We start from the raw sequence: 23914 nt of genomic DNA, 5'->3' as shown, positions 1-23914 counted from the left end.
CATCTCCCCACTACCCCTCTGCAAGGTATGGAGGACATCAATCTTGATGTACGATGGATCTTGGTTGAAAGCAGAAAATACCAGAAAGATGTATATGTGTGTTTTAGTGATTATGCAAAGACATTCAACGGTGCGGATCATAACAAACTATGGATAGCCTCGAGAATAATGAAAACCCCATAACACTGCATTGTGCTCATGTGGAGAATGTACATGAATTAAGAAACAGCTGTGTGAGCAGCACAAGGGAATCAGGAGAGGTGTGCATCAAGGTCGTCTCCTCTCACCGTATTTCTTTTCGGTTTTCATGCTGCATGATCTGAAGATGAATGTGGCGTCGGGGTTGGAAGAATACGTACTGACAACCGCCAACGTGCAGATGATGCCACCGTGCCTGCTGAGAGTAAGGAGCACTTGAAGCGCTACAGCCTTCAGTAGGGATTGAAACCCAATGTTCAAGAAAACCCAAATCCTCACAACTGGAGCAATAGGAAACATAACAATAAACAAAGACATGGTTGAACTTGTGAAGGATGTTGTCTTGCTTGTGCATAATCAGTGCTCCTTGCACTAGGTCTGCTGCTCAAGCCCTCTTTAAAGTGTTGAAAAGAAAGGATATTACTTTGAGGTCGAAGGGGCATCTCACCCAAGCCGTGGTATTTTCAATGGCCTCACGCGCGTGTGAAAGGTGGACATTGAATAAAGAAGGCCAAAGAAGGATCTATGCCTTTGGACTATGGTGCTGGTAAAGAATGATTAAAGTACTGTGCACCATGGACTGTCAGAAACAACCCCAAGTCTGTCTTGTTAGAATTACAGTCAGAATGCTACGAAGAGGCCAGGGTAGTGAGACTTAGTCTCATGTACTTTGGACATACTCTTAGGAGAGAGCGGTCCCAGGATTAGGATATCATGCTTGGTAATGCAGAGGGTCAGCCAAAAAGAGGGAGCCCTTCAATGAGGTGGATTGACACAGAGGAGGCAACAACGGCCTCAAATAGAAGAATCGTGAGGGTGGTGCTGCACCAGTCAGTGTTTTGTTCTGTCAGACACAGCGTTTCTGAATCAAAACGGACAGAACCTAACAATAATGGGGCACCGTTTTGATGCAAGTGAAAGGACATTTCATCAGGGATATGGCCTGTCTCACACAGTTGGCACTGGGAAGAAGCCAGCTTACTTTTTGTTGACAAGAATCCTGCATATGGCTCATTGACCCTGAGAGATATTAGTAGCGTGCCCTACAGCCTGCTGATCTCTCATTTATTTGACCCTTCAGCCAGGACCTGTCTTGATGACTTTGGGTTGGTCCCACTTTGCCTCCACCATCCTGTGGTCTTCCTGCTGGTTCATAGGCTCTGACAGCTAGGACAGTCAGGACAAATGTCCACTGCGACATCTGACCCACAGACTTGAATGAGATTGCACTTGAATGCTTCCAAAATTGTGTTTGCCACTTATTTGATATAAAATTAATTATGTATATCTCTATATCTGCATCTGTATCTATATCTGTAGCTCTACATATATGTGTGTATGTATACCTGTATCTGAATATATATTTCTGTCTATATATCTGTCTTGAAAGAAGTGCAGTAGAATGTTCTTTAGATGTGAAATGGTGAGACTTAGTCTTCCGTGACAATATTCCAAGACAGATGCAATCAGTGATTATATATATTGTATGTAACCTCTGTATCTATATTATCTCTATGTAGATATAGATATAGACACATAGGATATAGGGAGAGCTACATGTTATATATACACACACACACACTGGTTTTTCTTCTTTAGAGACTCCAACCTCACACAGCTGGTTAATGGATCACAGCACTTTAGTCTTTAGTTTCCACGGAGTGGATTCAGATTCATGGTGACCTCATGTTGTCTGAGCAGATCTGCTCCATGAGTTGTTGAATATAGTGACCTTTTGGGGGCGTCCTGAGGGTGCAGTGGTTACGTTTGGGCTGTGAGCCGCTTGATCAGCAGTTTGGAACGACCCGCAGCTCCACAGGAGCAAGGCTGGGCTTTCTGTTTCCATAAACACAAACAGTCGCAGAAACCCACGGGTCGCTATGAGTCAGCATGGACCACAGGGCGGCGGGTTTGGTGTGGTGACTCTTGGGAAGCAGAGCACCGGGCTTGCCTTCCACAGTGCCTCAGTGGGTTTGGGCCACTCCTTTCCTCCAGTTTTCCAGCACGGAGCTTTTGTGCCATCAGGGGTCTGTTGCTTGAGAATCCATTATGGAAATTACACTGCTCCTCAGGCCACATGATCTCATGACATGTCGAAGCCACAGCCAGGGCTGCAGTGTGTAAATTGGGAGGACACGGATCAATCATAGCAGGGGTGCTGAGAAAGGGGACTCCGGCAGACCAGGGGGTGCAATGTGGCTCTAGAGAGTGGGGTGTGTGAGTGTTCACAACCTCTCCACATGGAAACTATCCATGAATCCTTGCTTGCAGGAGCAGCTGCACAAGACTGGAGGGAGAGAAGAGGCAGAGGTTAAAGATCTCCCAACTGTTCGCCTCTTATAGAATGCGGGGCCAAACACCTCAGCTTTACCATCGCCTGAAAAATAACTCACTGCGAAAGGCCTCACTGATGACTACAAATGCGGTGTCTAAGGAAACTGGATTTGCTTACTTCTATCAAATAAACTAGTGAGACACTGGACTGTCTCCTTATGTCTTTTCATAACTGTGCGTAATTTACATTTCTTTGGTCTTGGAGTTAGCTAGTTACTTCTCTTTCCTCCAGGGGACTCTAGATCAGTCTTTTCAAACGTCAGTGGATTATTCGGATCAGTGGGGCTCAAACCAGACTACCCTGTGCTGCCTAGGAGCCTGCCTGGTTCAGAACCAGGAGCCGGGTCCTCAGAGAAGGCAGGCCTGGGCTCTGTTTCCAGGACAAAGGCTGCTGCTTCCACTTGAGACTCTCTGGAGACAGTGGAAAATTGAGTAGTGCCACCGGGCCTGTTGGGACAGGAGACCTGTAAGCAGCTTGTCTGCGTTGTATCTGTGGATCGACTGTGAGAGAAGAGCATCTGAACAAGGCCGAGGCTTTCCATCTGAATACCAGTAGACACCTCTCTCTCTCTCTCTCTCTCTCTCATTGTATCTCCTCCATGCTCTCTCTCCCTCCCACTCCTTCTTCTCTCCCTCCATCTCCTCTCCTCTCCTTCCCTCCATCCTTCCCCCTCCCTCGCCCTCCCTTTGCCTCAGTCTCCCTTTCTCTTTCTCTCTCCTTTCTAGGGTGTTCATTGATCACAGACCCAGGCAGCTGCTAGCATTGATCTTTCACATATTTTTCAGATTGATACCTAAGTCTATACATTTTGTGGGTGCGATTTCAAACTCTATTGCCTGTTTTAATGTTTTAAATTCCAGTTGGCCATTACTATATATATATCAATATAATGAATTTTATATTTTAATACATATATATTTTAAGTGTATCTCAAAATATTAATGTTGATCTTATAAGGGAAGTGAGCCTCTATATTGTTTTAATTAATGATACTTCCAGCCAATGAGAAAGGAAAGTAAAACCACTTCTGTTGTTTGCCCGCCCTTTTATTTCCTGTTTGGAGAGCAGCTGGGGGAAGAGACATTGTATTCTGGTGTGTATATATGTATATGCACATATATATGCATGTGTGTGTACATAGACATAAACACACGCACACATATATATGTGAACCTTAATTAATGGCAATAGTTTTCAGCATCAGGTAAAAGCATTTCTGTTAGAGATGGTATTTTAATTATTTTTACTAAGATGGCAGTTTGATTAAGTGCATGCTACCTAAAATAAGGGCATCTCAGCATCTCTCTCTCTGCCCCTTTCCTCTCTACAATCCAGGTGAGAGAAAATAAAATCAGTAGAATTTCTCTAATATCACACAAATTCAAAAAAACCCATTTTTATACAAGTAGCTGAAGCGTGCATGCACATAAACCATTCTAATTTCATTTCTGTGCCCCTCGGCTTATGATTGAAGAGCTCCTCTTTAACACCGCCTGATTATTCTGCAGAGAAATGTCCCTGTCTGTAGACCAGTACACCGCGAAGAAATTAACATTTGAAGCAACTGTGAGGCTAAAATAGCATAAGATTGGCAGGAGCTACATCGGGTGGCCCCCAAGGCCCTCGCTAACGCCGTCGGGGCAGCGCTGCGATCCTTGGATCCCCTGAAGTGGACACACAGGGTCGCCTGCTCCACAGCGTCCTTCAGCACCAGGTCTGCGGAAGTAGCAAGACGTGTATTTTTGACAACGGCGGGTTTGCAGTTGTTTGTCATCTCAAGAGCAAATCTAAAGAGGCTCCTCTTCGGCCAAATATTGATGTTGGGTGAGGGCAGCGGTGTATTTAAGTATAAAGATCCGAGGATGGATAACCTCAGCTCTGAAAGGCACATGCCCACGAGATCAGATGGCGATGGGGTGGCCGTTCTGGAGGAAGGAGGCGAGTGACTGGAATCCACTGAACAGAGAGCTCCCGCGCATTTGCAGTGGGGGCATCGTTGTGAGATCGAGGCTGAGTGATGAAACGCACGTGGTGGCAGGGCTGCCTAACTCGTGTCACGTCTCCAGGGGAAACAGAAGCCCCCGGGGCTTGCGGTCCCATCGGACCTGGGAGAAAATGCTGGATGAAAGAACCTAGCTTTCTGCAGCCGTGGATTCAGGAATTCTTCCCCGGCATGCCTGGCAGGCATTTGTGTGGGTCACAAGTCTAAATAGATCACACCCAACGAGACTTCAGGACCTGTGTCCAAACGTGCGATGCAAAGATCGTGGGGCTCTCCCACACACTTTCTCCAGCCCTGCCCTCTCGTCTGCGAAGCTGGCACTGAAAGACCCCAGCGCGATGGATGAGAACGTCGCGGGGGAGAGGGGGGGGGAGAAAGTGCATTGCTTGCTGAGGAAGGAAGCCGTTTCTCCCATGGGGAACACAAAGCCCGCTCACCTCTTCCAGAGACAGGGCTCCAGCCGGAGAAAGGCAACTGGAAGGACATTGTGTATATCGACAGAAGCTAAGGAGCTAGAGAGCAGGAAAGGAGGGACGAGCTCGGCGGTTCCAAACAGCCAGCTCTCTCACAGGGACTGCAAGCAGTGAATGTTCTGCGAAACGTCTTTCCCGGGACTCCTTTTCAGTGATGTGGCCAAATCGTGGCTGACTGGTTGGCATAATGGCAGAGCCGCACGTGGCCCCTTCAATCCTGACCTTGGAGGGAGGGACCACCTTGGCCCTGCACGATGACATGGTTAAGCGGCCATCTCTTTTCCTGGTGAAGAGGCAGAGGCCATGCCCCTTCCCACCGAGTCCAGTCATGGGGAGGTGGATCCCAACACCTCACCTGAAAGGAAAGGCTGTGAGAACGTGTGGTCTGCTCCCAAGTCACCCCAAAGACAACCATCCCTTGGGTGAGAGGGCGTTCACAGCTGCGATGGGAGCTTGGGTGACCAGGCTTCTTTCTGACATTCTCTCGGGGATTGTGCTGACCCTCGGATCATGCCACCCTTATCCCAGGATGCAAAGTCTCACTTCTGTTCTTGTGTCCACCCACGTGGCTTGGACCCAGAGCACTTCTGGGTGGGTATCTTATGTGTGCATCACTGGGCTTTGCTTGTCATGGGCCATGGGTCAGCTGCCATTTGTAAATAGAAGTAAACTCAGAAAGGCCTGGATCCTCTTCCTGATCTCTAAGCACATCTCTCAGAGCCCCAGCCAACCTCTGCTCATCAGGGCCAGGATGGAGGAATGAAGTCAATCCTGGGGACCTCCTCCCCTGCATCTGCACAGCTTTGAGGGTCACCAATCGCTGCTGTTCCACAGAGGATCAGTGTTGCTGCTATCTCAGCATCTTGGCTGGGAATCAGGCAATACCCAGGACCCCATTTGGCATGTGCTACTCCGTAGCTCTGACCTCTTGGGCTAGGAGCTCCATGGGCACTCCAGTTATGGAAACCCATCTCCATGAGTCCCCATTGAACAGGAAGGCCTGAATGGTGAACAACCATGAACATCGCTCATGTTCCACAAGCCAGGAAGTCCATGGTGAGCTTTGTCCAGACCTACCTCAGCCTTCCTCCATGCATCCATTTTGACCAGGAGTTGTGATTATGAGTGACCCTGACCCTGTCCAGGAGTGGTCCAGCCACAGTCCTCTCTGCAGGAGGCCCCTTCGCAGAAAACTCCACATCCTCGGGAGTCTTCCATGGTCAGCGATTGATCTGACAAATCATCTCCCATCCCATCAGGAAAAAAAAAATTAGGCTCAGAAGCAATTTGATCCATGGCGAAATGAAAGAAATGCTGTCTCATTTCTTCCCGGACTGCGGTTGTCTTTCCTTTAGCTGCCACAGGACGGCTCGAAGGAGGAAGCGGAGCCAATGGATATTTGACCACTTTTCATTTACAGGTTGCCTAAACTTTTATTACAAGGATTGAAGACCCCTAAAAATGTGATTGGTTTCAACTAAGTGATCCTGCACGGCTCAGGGATATGACGTATCAACAACTTTCTTGGGAAAAAAAAGAAGAATGTGAGGTTATACAAATGCTTGCCTGTAGCTTAGGCAATTAGGAAATTTTTTTCCCCAGAAACAGTATAATGCACAGATTGAAAGGGTGCAGCACTCCAAACAACTGGATGAGATGAGAAGATAATGTGCTTTGAAACCTGATAGACAACTCAAAAATCAGCAGCGATGATGACAGACTTAGCAACGTCAGCATAAAGAGAGAAGAGCAAGAATGAAATTCGCTTATGAAATGTGACCGTGGAAGCTGAGCCTTCTCCAGCCTCACAAGACCTGGTATCCTCTCTGAAATGTGTGTGCAGATTTACATATAACAGACAGGCACAGCACTATATCCGCAGGGGTTTAGAAACACCTAAGCAGGCCTGTTCAGAGCAGCTAAGGGGGGTCACCTTGACCTTCCCCTTGGTGATGCCCCAGAGGGCTGCGTGCATTCTCATGTGAGCATCAGACAGACAATGTCAAGAGCTCACTGCTCCGTTTGGGTCCACTTCACACCACTGCCTTGTGTGCATGTCGAATAAGGGAGACCGAAGAAGAATGGATTTCAATTACGGTTTCAAGATGGATTTCATTGAAATTATGGCGTTGTACAAGAATACTGAAAGAACTATGGACTGCCAAAAAAACAAATCAGATCTGTCTCAGAAGTAGTACAGCCAGAATGCTCCTCAGAGGCAAGGATGGGAGACTTCGCCTCACGTACTCTGGACATGTTCTCAGGAGAGACCAGTCCCAGGAAAAGGAGAGTATCCTTGGTAAAGCAGAGGGTCAGGGAGAAGAAAAAAAACCTCAGCAAGACGGATGGACACAGTGCTGCAACAATAGTTCAAAGACAACAATAATTGTGAAGATTTATTCTCTAGTATATTAGTATTGAATGTATTTTTGAATTTGGGGACTTTGACATTTTTTCTGATTTTTTCACTGTCCAATATAATGTTTATAGAAATAATTATGTGCATAAATTGCACATATACATGCTCTTTTTTAAAGATAGATGCATGAATGTAAAGTCCTAAGACTCTACAATACAAAAAAACTAAAGCTCTTGATACATGTAACTAGTTCTCTTTTTATATCTTTATTTCAAATAAATATGTTATTATATAATGTTGTTAATGGGGCTATTTTATTTTCCAACTAGCAGACATCATAGATCAATTTAAATTAATAGCAAGAGCCATTAGAAAGAGAGATAAGAAAGCAAGAGCTTGACATTTCTACAAAGTCCATCTTGATTTTCAGGGGCCTTTAGTCACCGTGGACTAGTGAGTGAGGGCAAGTTACCCCGTGCTTAGTTTGGGTACCTGGGGATCTGTCCCAGTCAGGGGTTGTGGAGTTAAGAGGAGGCTCTGCTTGGAGTTCAGTGCTGTGGAACCTCACAGCAGCAACATCACTTTCTCTTCATTCTTCAACCTCTCCGGTGCCCGACCTACAGATCCTGAGCCGAATGCGCAGGGGAGTTTCTACCCTGTGGCCCACGAGCCAGTTCCTTCACCTCACTCCATCATCAGAACACTGCCTCTTAATCATTGCTGAGTGTTGGCCCGTTGTCACAGCCACTGCGTCTATCTGGTTCTGGGTCTTCTTCTCCTTCTTCACAGGCTTGCCACTGTACCGAGCACAACGTCCTTTTCTCAGGACTGGCCTCTCCGGATAACATGTCCAAAGCACAGGAGGCCAAGTCCCACCATGCTGCTTCTAAGAAGCATTCCGGCTTCCTTCTTCCCGGACACGTCTGTCTGTTCTTCCGGCAGTCCAGGGTGCTTTCAGCAGCAAGGCTACATTTGCCTAAGTGCTGTGTCTCCCGTGGATATACTTGTGCAGACATTGTAAAACCCCTTTGCAGTTTCTTAAATGCGTTTATTTTTTCTTTGGTTAAAATTTTAAGATAATGCAATGTTCTAAGATAATTTAGAAATATCCACCATGAAAGCTGTCTTTACGACCTTTAAAATATAGTTATTTTTTAAAGTATGCTTTTTATCAGTATGTGGTACTCTTTTGCAAGGGAAAAAAGAAATCAGATCTTAATAGTTTTAATGGCGTTGGGAACTTTGAACAGACAGCAGATAAATGGTCTCGAAATTTCATGGTTCTCCTCCAATATTGTGTAATGCATCAGTCCGCTAAGAACGTCACAGCATGGGGCAGCGATCTCATCATCAAATGTTACCGTGAGAAGCAGGTGAGGGGAGGCTGATGCCGGCTGCTCGGTAGGGGATTAGAATGGATGAGAAATGGTGCACCAACCCTTGTAGGTTTGTCATCACTTCACAGTTCGTCATTCGCAGGAGCTAATGAAAAGGCGAAGTAATATGCACAGACAAAAAGAACCTCTCTCAATTTTCTGTGACCTTATTGCTTACTTACGGAATTACATATAGCATGATAGCTCCTCTTTAAAAGACTTCAAGTCATGAATTCCATGGCGGAAAAAAGGTTGCTGCTTCCCCTCAAAAAAATAAGCACAGAATTACCTCTTTCTTGTTGCTGGGGTCCACTGGGTCTGTTCCCACTTCCAGTGCACCAGGCCAACACCTTCCTCACAGGGGCAAGTCTCAGCCCACTGGTACAGCCTTGACGTCAATCCACCCCCCTCTCTTTTCCTCCCATTCTCTACCTCACCAGATCGGATGTCCTTCCACAGGGGCTGACCTCCTCTGGTCCTGTGCCTGCAGTAAGGGAGGCAGTCTTGCCATCTGCGCTGCTAAGGAGCACTCTGGCTGCACCTCTTCGGAGACAGGTGTGATTGCTCCCCTGGCAGTCCACGGTTCTCTTAGCGTTCTTCGTCGGCACAGTGATGCGAACGTGTTGATTCTTCCTCCGTCTTCCTTATTCCATAGCCAACGTTCACCTGCCCACGAGGTGATTGGTAATGCCTTGGGTTGAGTTGGGTTCACCTTAGTCCTTGAAGGGACACCTTTGCTCTTTAACATCTTGAAGACAGCTTTGCAACGTATCTTTTGATTCCGTGTCTGCTGCTTCCATGAGCATCGATTGTACATCCAAGTCTAATGGAATTCTTGAAAACGTCGGTCTTTCCTCTGCTGACCATAATTAGTACACCTTTCTTGTGTTAGGAGTTCTAGTGGGATGGCGGGTTATGCAAACCACAGCTCAATCACTCTAAAGCAGCCGCTAGCTGTTCACTGGAGACCGAGGAGGCTATCGACACCTGTTTGAGATTTACAAAGATTCACCCCCTTGGAAACCCACAGAGGCAGTACTACTCTCTCCTGTAGTGTTGCTATGATTTGGAATTGACTCGATGGCTGTGGGGTAGTGGATGTCTGGTTCTTTTCCCTCCATTTGTATCTTAATTCTGTCAGTTCAGGTTTGGCATGAAATACTTCTTCATGAGTCGCATATGTTTATACATGCTGCCATGTTAATATTTAAAAAATGAACTTCCTATGTTGTTTAAGAAACGTGTATCCCCATTTCCTTACTATCATGCTTTATTGACTGGGGTTGGCATTACAAGGACTGCCCTCGTGCCCTCTGGTGTCTCTCCTAAAACGTCTTGGGTTCCGATCACCAAGCACGCTGTGGGAGCAGGATGGGCTGTCTGCTTCCAACAGGCTCGCCACCTTGGAAACCCTGTGCGGCAACTCTGGCTCAGGTCCCGAGGAGCCAGGGTGGGCTCCACAGCAAGGATTTGTATGAAGTGCTGTGTGAGCATCTTGGAACAATTTTAGTGCCACTGGTACTTTTAAATATGTATTGCAATGTATTATTTTCTGGAACTTTAACCTCTAAATATGTTCCATTGACTCATGTACATGAGAGAAATGGACAAGGAATAAGGAAAATAAAGGAAGCATTGATTGTTTCAATTATGGTGTTAGTGAAGAATAGCAAATATACTATGGAGGGCCAGAAGAATTAACAAATATATCTCAGAAGTACATCCAGAATTCTCCTTATAAGTGAGGATGGTGAGACCTAATTTGGACATATACCAGGAGGGACCAGTCCCTGGATAAGGTCATTATGCTTGGTAACGTGGAAGGTCAACAACAACAAAGGGGCACAGTGGCCGCATCAGTGGACCCAGACATAACCACAATGGGATGGGGACCCGGGGGGCCAGGGTCTGGTTCGCTTGTCCATCTGGTCGGTGTGAGGATCCGTGGCACACCTGACAACTCACTTGACAGAACCTAACAAACACACCCACAAGGCACAGAAGCTCTTAGAAAGGTTTGTCTCTGCTGCCAAGTTTTAAATAGAATAGAAATACCAGGCAGGACCTACTGCAACTCATAGAGACTCTCTATGGCAGGGTAGGGCTGCTCTATCCAGTCTCTGAGGCTATAAAGCGTTTATGCAAGTTGACAAACTCATCTTTCTCCCTGGGAGTGGCTGGTGGGTTCAAACCACCAGCCTTTGGATCAACAGCCAAACATGTAACCCGCTGGGCCACCAGGGCTCTGAGCCTGAAGTACAGAGGCATGTAATCACACTGTATTTAGCATTAAGATTACTCTTGTAAAATGGATTCATACCAATTTAGCACATGTTGTATAATACACATAGAAATTGCCTTGCTATCTGCTCCAATTTGTGTTTTTTATGGGAAAACATGTCAGGACTTTGTGCTGTAATAGCCTCCTCTCGGGTTAGCTGCTCGCTGTGGGTCACAGAGGGCACCTCACCAGCTCTTCCTGCATGGAGGCGAAACTTTTATGAGCCTGAGATGAATTCTGCTTCTGTAATACCTGTGATCACAGTGACCGGATGACAGCATCTTCACTCGTGCTCATTAATCTCCAATCTGAGAGCTCTTGGGGGGCCTGAGCCTAACCTCACATCTCTGAGCAGGGTCCCACTCCAAGGACCACCCCTCCATTTCCACGGTCACATTTCCTGTCCCAAATGCACCAAGCCACTAGGCCCTGTGTTCTTCCTGAGAGGATCCTGAGGGTGCCAGGGCCCTGGCTCTTTGAGTGAAGGTATCTGTACCCATTTCACCATGGTAATGGGGTGATTCTATATCATGATCTAAAGGCGCCCCGTCACTGTTTCACTCGTGCAGTTCAGAGCTTGGAGTCAGCTGGGACTCATGGCCACCCCGCTCACAGCAGAACAAGGTGTGCCGGGTTCTGCACCTTCTCCTCAAGCTGTCAGTGTGCCCAAGTCCACTATCATGGGCACTATGTGCTTTGACTGACCTCCACAGTCTCAAGTTACCCTGTCTAGCTCAATGGGCTCTCTCACTGTCTCTCCCTATTACTCTGCCTCTTAATCTTCCCATCTCTCTCTCTGTCTCTCTTTTCTCTCTCTCTCTATATATATATGTACATGTGTATGTACATATAGGTACATGCATGTGTCAGTCTGGGTAGACGAGAGAAACAAATCCATAGAAAATCGCATGTGCATAAGAGAGGGTTTTATATAAAGGGTAATTCTACATTAAGAAAGCATCCCATCCCAGTCCAGTCCAAGCCCATAAGTCTGATATTAGCCGATATGTCCAATACCAATCTATAAAGTCCTCTTCAAACTCACAAAAAACATGTAATGATGGCCAATGCAGGACACTCACAGGCCAGTAGGTAGAAAGTCTTTGGATCCAGTGGCGTTGTAAGCATCTCAGTGCTGGCAGGCGTCTCCCTGTGGCTTCTCTGGCTTCAGAAGTCTGGTTGCAACAGCGTAGGTGCCAGCTCAAGGCACTAGCATACTTCCACGTGTCTTGTCAAGCTGCAATGTCTCCCATGGAGTGAACAGAGAGACAATGTGCCTTCCATCTCCAGGGAGAAATTACCAGAGTTCCCAAAATTCTCAGGGGAAGGCCACGCCCACAGAGCTTCATTGGCTGTGACCTGATTGACTCCACCCCTTCACTCTTAATCTTCTGCAGTCCCAAGTTGACACCACACCATGTAACTACTACAAGGCATCTATGTGGAAGCTTCTCTGTCTTTCTGTCTCTTACTTTATATGGAGAGTGAGAGACAGAAAGACAGAGAGGCAGGCATATCTCATAGATATAAGTATGCATACACACACACATATGCTAAGGTGACCAGACGTCCCACTTTTGGCGGGACAGTCCCAATTTTTGGCGTTTTAAAAAGGCCCCGATTTTAGGAAAGAATACACGACAAGCTAGGGAATGGTCTATTTGGTCCATATAGACCAAATTTTTTATCAAGAACCCCCACCCCCACCCACCCCCGGTCAATGGTGTCCCGCTTTAAATCTGGTCACCTTAACATACGCATACACAAACACATACATACTCATATACATATGCATACAAGGGGGTGCCCCCCAAAACAGGAAGTGCACTGGCCATAGTGGAGCTTTCATAGTACAATTTTTTGTACTAGGCGAGCCTCAAGCAACTCGCTCTGAATTAGTGCACCAGTGATATTGCCTGAGAAGTTTCTTTCTAGTCTCAGTGAATTTTTTCATAAATGCAGTTTCATTTGAACCTCGGTTTTTTTGTTTTGTTTGTTCTGTTTTGTTGTGATGGCCAATTTAAGAGAACAATGTGTGGCTATGAAATGTTGTGTCCTGCTCAGGAAAAATGCCGCAGAAACTGTTGTGATGTTGAACACAGCCTACAAGGACAGTGCTATGGGAAAAAACTCAGGTGCAAGTGGCTTTTCTCATTTCAAAAAGAGTGAAGTGTCAATTAATGACAAACTTCATTCTGGACATCCATCAACTACCTGAGTGGATGAAAATGTCAACTTGTAGTGCATTTGGGGTTTGTTCCACCAGGCCAGACTGTTAATCAAGCTTTCTGTTTAGAGGTTCTGAGAAGATCACGTAACAGTGTGCGACAACAACAAAAAGGCCTGATTTGTGGCAGACGGGGGACTGGTTTTGCCACCATGACAATGCACCTGCTCACTTAGCCACCTCAGTGTACCAGTTTTGGGCAAAAACCCCAGCATGCCTCTTTTGCCCCGCGCACCTTACTCGCCTGACCTTACTTTGTTCCCCTGAATGCAGAGGGACATGACTAGACAGTGATTTGATGATGTAAGAAGTGAAGGGAGGTGCTGTCAGCCACCCAAACAGATGAGTTTGACAATGTTTCCAAGGATGGAATCACAGATTTGACAAATGTATTAAGTATAATGGAGAGTGCTTTGAAGGTGATAAGGTTGTTTTGTGGAAAATAATTTAAACATGTAGCTTTGGAAAAAAGAAATTCTGGGCTTTTCTGGGTACCCCTCACATACCTCCAGGTGAGTTTGTATCAAACAATGTCCCAGTGGTTACAAGTACCCACCTAAGTTATGTGTGTATCTGTGTGTGTGTGTGTGTGTGTGTGTGTGTGTACACACATATGCCTGTCTCTATTTCTTTGTGTGTCTGTCTCTCCATGTCTCTCCATTCCTCTATTTCTGTCTCTGTCTCTCTCTCAGGGTCTCTGTTACTTGCTTTCTCTGTGCATCTGTCCGTCTCTCTAACTTAGGGGACTGCTTGTAACCATTGGTACCTTATTTGATAAAAACTCACCTGGTCACAGGCAAGTGAAGCTCATCAACTCCAAACTTCAGCACTAAGCTGCCTCCAAACAGTCAAAGGCATCCCGCCCCTTGGAAACCTGCAGGGAACTGCGTGCGGTCTGACAAGCTCCCGCGTCTTCATCTTCATTCAACGGAGGCCACCATGGCGAGTTCATCACATGTGGCCAGCTCAGGGAAGAGCTCTCACTGACTGGACCCAGGTGTGGTCAGGGCTGCATATAAGGGCTTTGGCCCTTGGACACTTGTTGCTGGAGGTCTCCACTGGAAGTCTGTTGGTCTAGAACATATGATCCCAAACTTATTGCCATAGCACCCCCTTTGAAGGAAGATAACTACTTAGAGCCCCCACACCACCCCAGCCCCCAGGATTTAAAAGTGTCTGTCCTGTAGCCCATTACCCAACATGAAATGTAGCCTTCGCGTTGTCACATCGGCCCCCTGTCATCCCCCATGGATCCTTCCAGCATTTCCCCCCAGGGGATGGTATTACCCACTGGGAGACTCACCTGAACCCAACCAACTGCCGTCGAGTCTGTTCTGGCTCACAGAGACCCTACAGGACAGGTAATGACTGCCCCAGTGGGCTTCCAAGACTTTCCATCTTTACAGGAATGGACAGCCTCATCTCTCCCCTCAGAGTGACTGATGGGTTCAAACCACTGACCTTGTGGTTAACAGCTCGATTTATATCCACTGTGCCACCCGGGCTCACTTTGGGAAGCACTGATCTATAATAATCAGATTGTGAGTGAAATGCTTCTGTCTTTTAATGATGCTAAAAGGGAAATAACACACTTAAGAAACATGTGTTTTCATTTACACCTAAGAGAGCATATGTTATATTGAATGCAATATACTCCAGTCTGGGAGCATACATTATTTACATTATTATAGTATACATTACTAAATGATGACAACTTTCTTGAGCTGAATGCTTTAGAACATTCTATAAAACATTTCCAAAGCCTCGCCACCATCAAGTTGGTTATGATTCATAGAAACCCTATAGGATAGGGTAGAACTGCCCCACGCATTTCCAAGACTTACAACTCTTTATGAGATTACAGAACCTTGTCTTTCTCCCGGTGGTTTCAAATTGCTGAGCTTGTGGTTAGCAGTCACAGAGCATCTAGTACAAGCAATGAAAATAAACAGACAGTGTATGGGGGATAGTCGAATATGATTAGCGGGCTCATGAGCCATCCCTGTCTGAGCACCCACGATATTCCGGACATTTGTCAGACAGGTATGGAGTCAGGGAGTGTCAAGGAATAGGAGAGTCTGACACAGCATATGGGATACAATAGGTGGCGCCAGTGACCTGTGATTAGTGGGGCTGAGGCTGTGAATGGCCCACGGGAAGGTGGCAGGAACATGGGTCTAGGTTAAGATCACAGCTCTTCCCAGTGAAATAGCCACAGTCACAGAAAGCAAAGGACAAAGATGGGTCCACACAGTGACCTGACAGACCCCAAACCTCCTGGTATAAAGCCACAAGGCCTGTCGTCCTGTGTGAATAGGAAGGATCCAGTCATGGAGTGTAGACTTTAGCCTGGGCATTGTGGCGGCCTATGGACGGGGGTTAAGAAGGAAGGATTGTAGTGGGCAGTAGGCGTTTGAGTGTATGCTCAAATTCACTTCCCCTCTCTTCCTCTGGGTCCTTGTAGGACCTGCAAGCCTCCCAGCCTCCCTCGCTCAGGACCAGTGGCGTGAGCTGCTCACATGGAAAGGGTGAGTGAACACAGTGTTTAAGGCCAACACGCTCTACATTTGGGCTCAGCACCCGAGAGAAGACCCTACCTACACGGGCCATGCCATCTCACCCATGATGTTCATGAGTCAACAATGCTAAAGTATATGGGGTTTGCCTGCAGGGGAGCTGGGTGACAGGGCTTCCCCAGTGCATTTTGCCAGGCGCATTTTCTTTCTATTTTTATTAGGCACCTGATGATTAACGAAAGAAGAAAACAGTCCCTGGCAGGTGCAAAGAGTTAAGTGCTTGACTGGGGGCTGAAGGTTGGGTATTCAGGCCCCATGCAGAGGTGCTTTAGAAGAAAGCCTTGTCTTTAAGCTTATGAGAGGCCACAGCTTGCAAAGCCCTGCAGAGGGACACATGAAGTCAACACAGCATGGAATCTCACGCTGTGTTGGACTGGGTTGACTAGAGAAACAAATCCAGAGACACTCATGTATGTATAAGAAAGAACTTCATATCAAAGAGTAATCATATATTAATAAAACTTTCCAACTGAGTCCAGATCAAGTCCATATGTCCGATATTAGCCCATAAGTCCAATACTAGTCCATAGAGTCCTCTTCAGACTCATACAACCATATGCAATGATGCAGAATGCAGGAAGATCACAGGCAAGTGGATAAAAAGTCTTGTGGATCTAGTGGTGGTGGAAACATCTCAGTACCAGTGTGGGTCTCCACGTGGTATCTCCACTCCAGCTCTGAGTTTCTCAATAGCAGGAACATGAAACAGAGAGTGTGTCTCACCTCCAGGGGGAAAAGTGGATGTTCCCTGAATCCTCATGAGAAGGCCAGGCATCTGCAGGCAGGCTGTGACCTAATTGACAGACTAGATTCTACCCCACAGTTCTTTATCAAGTTGCCATGAAATGATGTGACTATACACCAACCAGGGGAGCGGTGACAGAAGGGATGTGAAGGGAGCAGGCAGCATGCATGGAGAATAAGGCATGTTCATTCCCTACCACACCGCTCATGTGAGACCTTCCCAGCCTTCTTCTCAAAGCTCAGCTTTGGCAGCAAGCTCCCCCGAGCCTCACCTGAACATTCCTCCACGGGCCCACATACATGTGGATCTGTCCTGCATCCTCTGGGCCCTCTGCCTGGCAACCTGTACCCACCCCATCTCTGTGCTAAACGATGGGGGCAGAAGGGCCCCTGCCCCTGTACTTAGCTTCTCCTGCGCTATGCTATGCCTTGTGGAATGGCCACCCTGCCCAAACGCAGCCTGCCTACCCACTCTGGACCCCCACTTAGCAACCACGTTTCTCATGGGCTCCTCCTCGATGGTTCTGGAGTAGCTGGAGACCAAGGTCCCGCTGTGCTTCGGAGTTCTTTCGGTCCTTGTCCTCCTGGTTGGTTAGTGACCATTGGTCTCGTTATGCTGAGTGAAAATGCCATAATCCTGTGAGTCAATGTATTTGTCTTCTCAAGTGTAGTGTCTTAGATTTGCATTATACTCAGACAGCAGTGACCCGATTGGTGTGCGTGTGTCTGTGTGTACACAAGGGGGCTTCAAAAAGTGGACGTGAAGAAGATAGAATTTGTTATTGAACTATTTGAAGTATATTTAATATATAAACATGCATGTACATAGACACATCTGATATCTATGTATCATGTGTGTATATGTATGACATGTGTTATATATGTGTGTGTACACTTGATGTGTGCATTAGTCATATGATATACACACATATGATTACACATACCTATGTGTATACATTTATATGACATATATTCTCAAACTCACTGCTATAGAGTTGATTCAGACTCACACCGACCCTATAGGACAGGGTAGAACTGCCCCTGTGGATTTCTGAGACTGTAACTTTTTATGGCATTGGAAAGCCTCCTCTTTCTCCCATGACAGGGCCACATGAGAACAGGGGCCTGGCTTTTCTGTCACTGTGAGTTGTCCTGGTTCCACAACATTCGCCTTTGGAGACCAGAGAGGAAGAGTTCAGCAAGGAGACCACCTCTGCTCATCACTCTTCACACAGTTTCACAAACTGAGGTCACTTCCATGGTGACTGGTTTAGGCTTTTTAATTACATTTTAAAATTGACATGCTCCCTGCTATCAGGTCAGTTCTGACTCACAGGACACGGTTGAACTGTCCTGGGGAGGTTTTTTAGGAGTCGTTTTGTTGGCCTGTAATTCACATATCATGCAATTTAGCTGTTCAATCACATTAAGAAGGGCTGTGCAACCCACACCATAATTAAGTTCAGAACAGTCTCTTCTTGCCTTTACTGCTTTGAGCGTCCCATCTCCCCTGAAGCTCCCTACCATGGCCCCAGGTGATGTTTACTCCACTTCCTCTCTCTACAGACCACCGCATATTTGTTCTACAGAAAGACTGGTGGTTTTGAACGCCTGACCTGTAGTTAGCAGCCCAGTGCACAGCCACTAGTGCCACCAGGGCTCCAGCACCTGGAAAATTCTAGTTCATTGTTTTACCACTGTCTTGCCAAAGAACAAATATTTACCAATTTTTACATATGCTTTCAAATGAGCACACTGGCCTGAGGCCTGAGATTAATGAAACCGGATCTGAGAAATCAGGCCCTGGGTAATTGATATTGAAAGGTAGGATCCATTGAGTTAATCATGTTTCTCCAAACCCCTAATGATCATTAGGTCTGATGGATCTGCTCTCTGATAATAAACTGCTGAAAGGCTGGAAGCTGCCAAACAGATGGGCTTTCAAATATGTCTAAGGAAACCAACAAGCCGCCTCTGGGTCCCCTGCTCATTGTTCATAAAAGGCTCTGCCATGGTTGTTAGGGGTTGTTGAGTGGATTATGATTTGCAGAGACCTCCTGGGGCAGAATAGAACTGCCCCAAAGGGTTCTGTAGGACCCTCGCAGGAGTAGCTCCGCCTTTCCCCCACAGAACTGCTGGCTGGGTTTGTGCCTTTGGTTACCTTGCATTTACCTGTTTGTCCACTCAAACCAAACCAAACCAAACCAAACCCCCAAACACTCAACCCAACCCAACCCAACCAAACTCAACCAAACTCAACCCAACCCAATGCAGTGAACTCCATTCCCACATCACCCTTTCTGCCCACGAGCACTAGGCGGTTTTGAATTGCCAGCCTTGTGGTCAACAGCCCAATACTTAGCTTACAGGTCCTTAAAAACAATTCTGATCCCATAAGAAATTATTTACATGAGACTACCATCTACAATGTAGTAACACCCAGTGATATGAGGATGCCACAACCTTGCTCGATCCAAGGGAGGAGAACTTGAAGGACTCGCTGATGAAGATCAAAGATTGTAAGCTGCAGTACGGACTGCCACTCAATATAAAGAACCAAAATCCTCACACCTGGACCAACAGGGAGCTTCATGATGACTGCAGAAAAGATGGAAGTTGTCAAGAATTTTGTCTTGCTTGGATTCATAATCAATGCTCATGGAAGCAGCAGTCAGGAGATCGAAAGACATATTGCATTATTTACCTTGCTGCACAAGACCTCTTTCGAGTATTGAAGAGCAAGGGTGTTACTTTGAGGACTACGGTGCACCTGATCCAAGCCATGGTAGGTTCAATTGCCTGGTATGCACGGGCACGTTGGGCATTGAACAAAGCAAACCGATGAAGCACCGATGCGTTTGCAGTGTGGTGCTGGAGAGGCATGCTGGACGTGCCATGATGGCTGAACATACAGATCAATCTGTCTGGGAAAAAGTACGACCAGAGTGCTCCTTGGAGGAAAGGACGGCAGACTTCCCAAGGATGACACACTCATCTTACATACATTGGACGTATGGTCCGAAGAGACCAGTGCCCAGAGGAGGCCATTGTGTTTGGTAAAGTAGAGGGGCAGCTAAAAAGAGGAAGGTGCCCATCGAGATGGACGACCACCATGGCTGCACCCAGGGCTTGAGCACAGGACGGGCAGTGTTTCCTAGTGTTGTGGATAAGGTCCCTGTGGGTCCGAATCAACTTGAGGGTCCCTGAGAACAAAGAACAGCAATACCATCTACTGTTTGGAAAAGCGAGTCTCCATTCGGATTGGTGGGCAGATTAGCAACGACAATCGCAAGAAGAGCAGAAACCGTCCTTCAGAGCAAACATGGAGCGACTCCAGAAAGCCTTCCACAGTTCAACGAAAGGGTCTACTTTTCACAAAAATGTCTGCTGTTCGTCTTAGGGGCCATCCTGTTGGTTGGGGACCAGACAACCCTAAGCTCAGCAGAATGAAACACGGCGCAGGCCCACGCCATCCTCACGAACATTCCCACTTCAGCCCATTGTTGCAGCCACACTGTCCGTCCATCTCCTCCAGGGCCGGCCTCTCCTTGGCCGCCGCTCCACTGTACCAAGCGTGATGTCCTTCTGCAGGGCCTGGTCTATCCTGGCCATATGTCCAACTTATGTAAGCCACAAAACTGTGGCATGAAATAAACCTTGAAATTGTGTATATCTTGGCTGTTTTATAACCATAATCATTTCCCCCAACACACCTATTAAAAAACTCTCCGCACTCCGGGGTTGTTCATGGTTGGGGACTGTTGTCATGTATGTTTCTTTCTGTTATATGAGGGTAGGTCAAAAAGCACTGCTACACAGGGTCCCGTTCATGCCTCCACAGGTTTATTCCAAACAGAGTCTATGTGACGCCGTCTCTCTGACCCGGGGATGCCCGCACACAGGTTCCTTCAATAATACACTAGTCTTAGTCTCATCAGGGGGTCTTCCAAAAAGAGGTCCCATTTAAAAAAAAAGACTTCTAAGGGAATCTGCCCGACCAGCTGAACTCAAGGCGGAGAGGTCAGCTCAGAAGTCAGTGGTGACTGTCGTTTTGAGACCCGCAAGGAGGCCTCCTGAGGCAGGGTCTCAGAGGAAGCAGCTCTTGTGAACACCCGCATTGCGGAAGGCGAGGGATGACAGCGGAAGCCCAGCGTCCATGTGCAAGGTCCACTCTGGGATGAAGCCTCCAGCGGCTTCCCTCTGACCTTCGCCCGGGGCTGAAGGGCCTTGCTCTCAGGCAGAGTGCGTCAGCGAGCGGATTAGTACAGATGCAGTCAGGTTAGAATTTAACATCCTACCGTTTGATGCTCTCCGTTTTGGCTAATTTAAAAATTGTTCGAGTTCTTAATATTGTATGCTTTCCTTTCAATTGGGTTTTTTGTTTTGTTTGACTTTCTCAATGTCTATTTTGTTTTGTTTTGGTATGTTTTTTTCTGTATATGTAATCCAGAACAGGCACATCTAAAGAAGCAGTAAGTGGATTAGTGGTTTCTTACAGGTGTGTCAGGGAAGGATGGGGAAATGAGCAGTTAACCACCATGAGCCAAGAAAAAAGGCATTGTTTTAAAATTGATTAAGGTGGTGAGTGTACAGCCCTTCTTAATAGGACTGAACTGTTGAATCATATGACATATGAATTATATACCAACAAAACTGTTAATATAAAATGAAACTATAAGATTGCATTAGTGAGAAAAGACAGGGTAGATGTGCTAAGGAATTATTTTCTTCCAGAACAATGTGCCTGCTCATTCTTGGAGCTTAGCAAGGCCTGTGAAGTCTGTCCTCTGAGCATTTCATGAGGGAACCTGCCCCCTCCACCCTCCAACACTGACCAGGCCCTGTTGGCCTTCATTCTTCCCCCAGGCCACAAGTGTGGGGAAGGAAGAGGACGTGTGTCCCCCAAGGAGGCCCGGACTGCGCCTGGAAGTGGTGCTCCCTGAAGCAGGCTGAACCCTCTCTCAGGCGAGGGGGAGAAAGAGGGAAATGCTGCCTTCAGAATGTAAAGACCCGAGTGGAGGAGATGTGGAGAAACAATAGCTTCACATTCTGATATTTTAGTTGAACGAAGCTTTCTATTGTTTCACACTGATCATTTTGGACTTGCCCTCGTGTTTTGACTATGAATGCATGTATATTCATTAGTAACACCAAATTATTATGTAAGTACATATATGATCAGGGCTGGGCTGCTAACCATAGGCCTGGAGGTCAAACCCACTGCCTGCTCTGGAGGGGAAAGATGAGGCTATTTAAGCCCATACAAAAATATAGACATAAATATAGATTTTGAAACATTAGGGAAACATTCCTTATCTTTTAATTCCATTTTCCACAGGTTTTTTGAAGCCTGCTAGTCTAAATAAACCAAATGACATGTCCCTTTAATCTACAGATGGGGAACTTTCCCATGAGTTCCGCCCTCTCCGCACCATTTGGCCTTGATTTCGTACTCGGTCCATCAATTTCCACAAGTCAGCCACTAACCCGGGAGAAGACGTGTCCCTGCAAGTTATTTGCTAAATAAATGCTGTATTTCCTGCCCCAAGAGTCTTTTCCAAAGTCATGTCAATTCTCAAAATTTAGAAATGGATTTTGACATTAAAATCTACTGGGGAAAAAAGATTTTGTATTATCAGCACACTTTCCTGTGCATCATAGCCTCGTGCTGGACAAATCGTTTCTCTCGGCAAACTACCCAAACTTCATTTGGCTTTTCGTTCTCCTTTGTCATTTTTAATTTTTCAGCATTTCTTCCATGCCAGGCCACCCCTGCTGCTTGGAATCAGGTTGCTCTCCCAATGAGTAGTCATGGAAAACAGGATGCTGTGCGTAAGTAGTGAGTTTCTCTCACAGCCAGGGCAATACTTCTGGCCATCAATCTCCATAATCCAGTGTGATCAATAAAATCATCTTTCACTTAAGATGTGAAAGTAAGCAGTTCCTCATAAATTTTTATTTACTGTGACAGAGACTGAATAGAAGCCCACTTACGCTTATGTCCAAAAAAATTAATTAATTAAGAAGCAAGTAGAAAAGCTCATGGAAAGCCCTGGAGCTCTTGGTGTCCGCGGTCAGCTGACGGTTCTTCATGAACTGGTTCTTGTGACCGAGCCAGGCGTCATCCCCTTTCCGGGCAGATAAGCTGGGAGCGAGGGGGCGGGGGTTGCCCAATTTTAATGCGTAAGGACACTTTCAGCACTTATGTCGTTTGGGCGTAAAGAAGCTTAAATACCATGGCTGAGTGAGAAGCAGTTATAAAATAATTTGTTTCTGGAGTGCCGTGGTGGAGCCTTGGCAGAGCACGTGTGTAATGTGTTTGTGTGTAATAGTGTGAGTGTGTGTCAGTGTGTGTGTATGTGAGTGTGTGTGAGTGTGTATGTGTAATATGTGTGTGTGGTGTGTGAGTGTGTATGTGTAATGTGAGTGTGAGTGTGAGCGTGAGTGAGTGAGTGTGTGTGTGTGTGTGTGTGTGTGTGTGTGTAGCGTGCTTGGCAGCAAACCTCACAGTTGGCAATGGGAGCCCGCTGGCCTCTGGGAGGCAGAGAGATGAGGCCGTCTGCTCCCACAGGATGAGCACCCAGGGACTCACAGGGGCAGTTCTACTCCGTCCGACAGCGGGGCTAAGAGTCGCCCATGTCAGCCGGTCCCCTTGTCTGCCTGCCCTTATTAACCCCTCACTCCCACCCTGTGCAGGGACTTCAAACTTAAGAGGGGAGAAACCCCAAGAAGGGGGTCTTGGACCTCTTTGGTTGATTAACAGCCGTCGGTAGTAGAGACCCCTGGCCCAGAGCAGGCCCTGACCCCAGGCCCCAGGGACATGCACACACAGCAGGGCAGAGGCCAGATGAAATGAAGCAACAGGGATAGCCGAATGCCCAGCTGGCCAACAGCAGCCCTGCACGCTCCCAGGGCCTTGGAAAGGCTTAGATTCAAACCGGGTGTTCCCTAAGTGTGCGTCCCACACTCTGGCCTCTGCAGTCCACCTCAGTCCTCTGGCCACGCAGCCAGCAGGCCCTGGAGGGAGCAGAAGAGCAGCGCCATCTTCACCAGGGCCTGGGGACATCGCACACTCGCCACCTAGCGGGAAGCCCCGGCAATGCCCTTAGTTAACAGTTGTGGTGGAGCGTGTGCAAACCAACCATCTGTGGGTTTTATACCATAGAATGGAGGAAGTGCGTGTGCGTGTGTGTGTGTGTGTGTGTGTGTGTGTGTGTTAGAGTGTGTGTGGGTATGTGTGTGTGATAGTATGTGTGTGTGATAGTGTGTGGGTCTGTGTGTGTGATAGTATGTGTGTGTGATAGTGTGTGGGTCTGTGTGTGTGATAGTATGTGTGTGTGATA

This window comes from Echinops telfairi, unplaced genomic scaffold (genome assembly GCF_000313985.2).
Source record: "Echinops telfairi isolate 266 unplaced genomic scaffold, ASM31398v2 ScPeMD7_23;HRSCAF=83, whole genome shotgun sequence".
NCBI lineage: Eukaryota > Metazoa > Chordata > Mammalia > Afrosoricida > Tenrecidae > Echinops > Echinops telfairi.
This window is presented reverse-complemented; position numbering follows the sequence as displayed.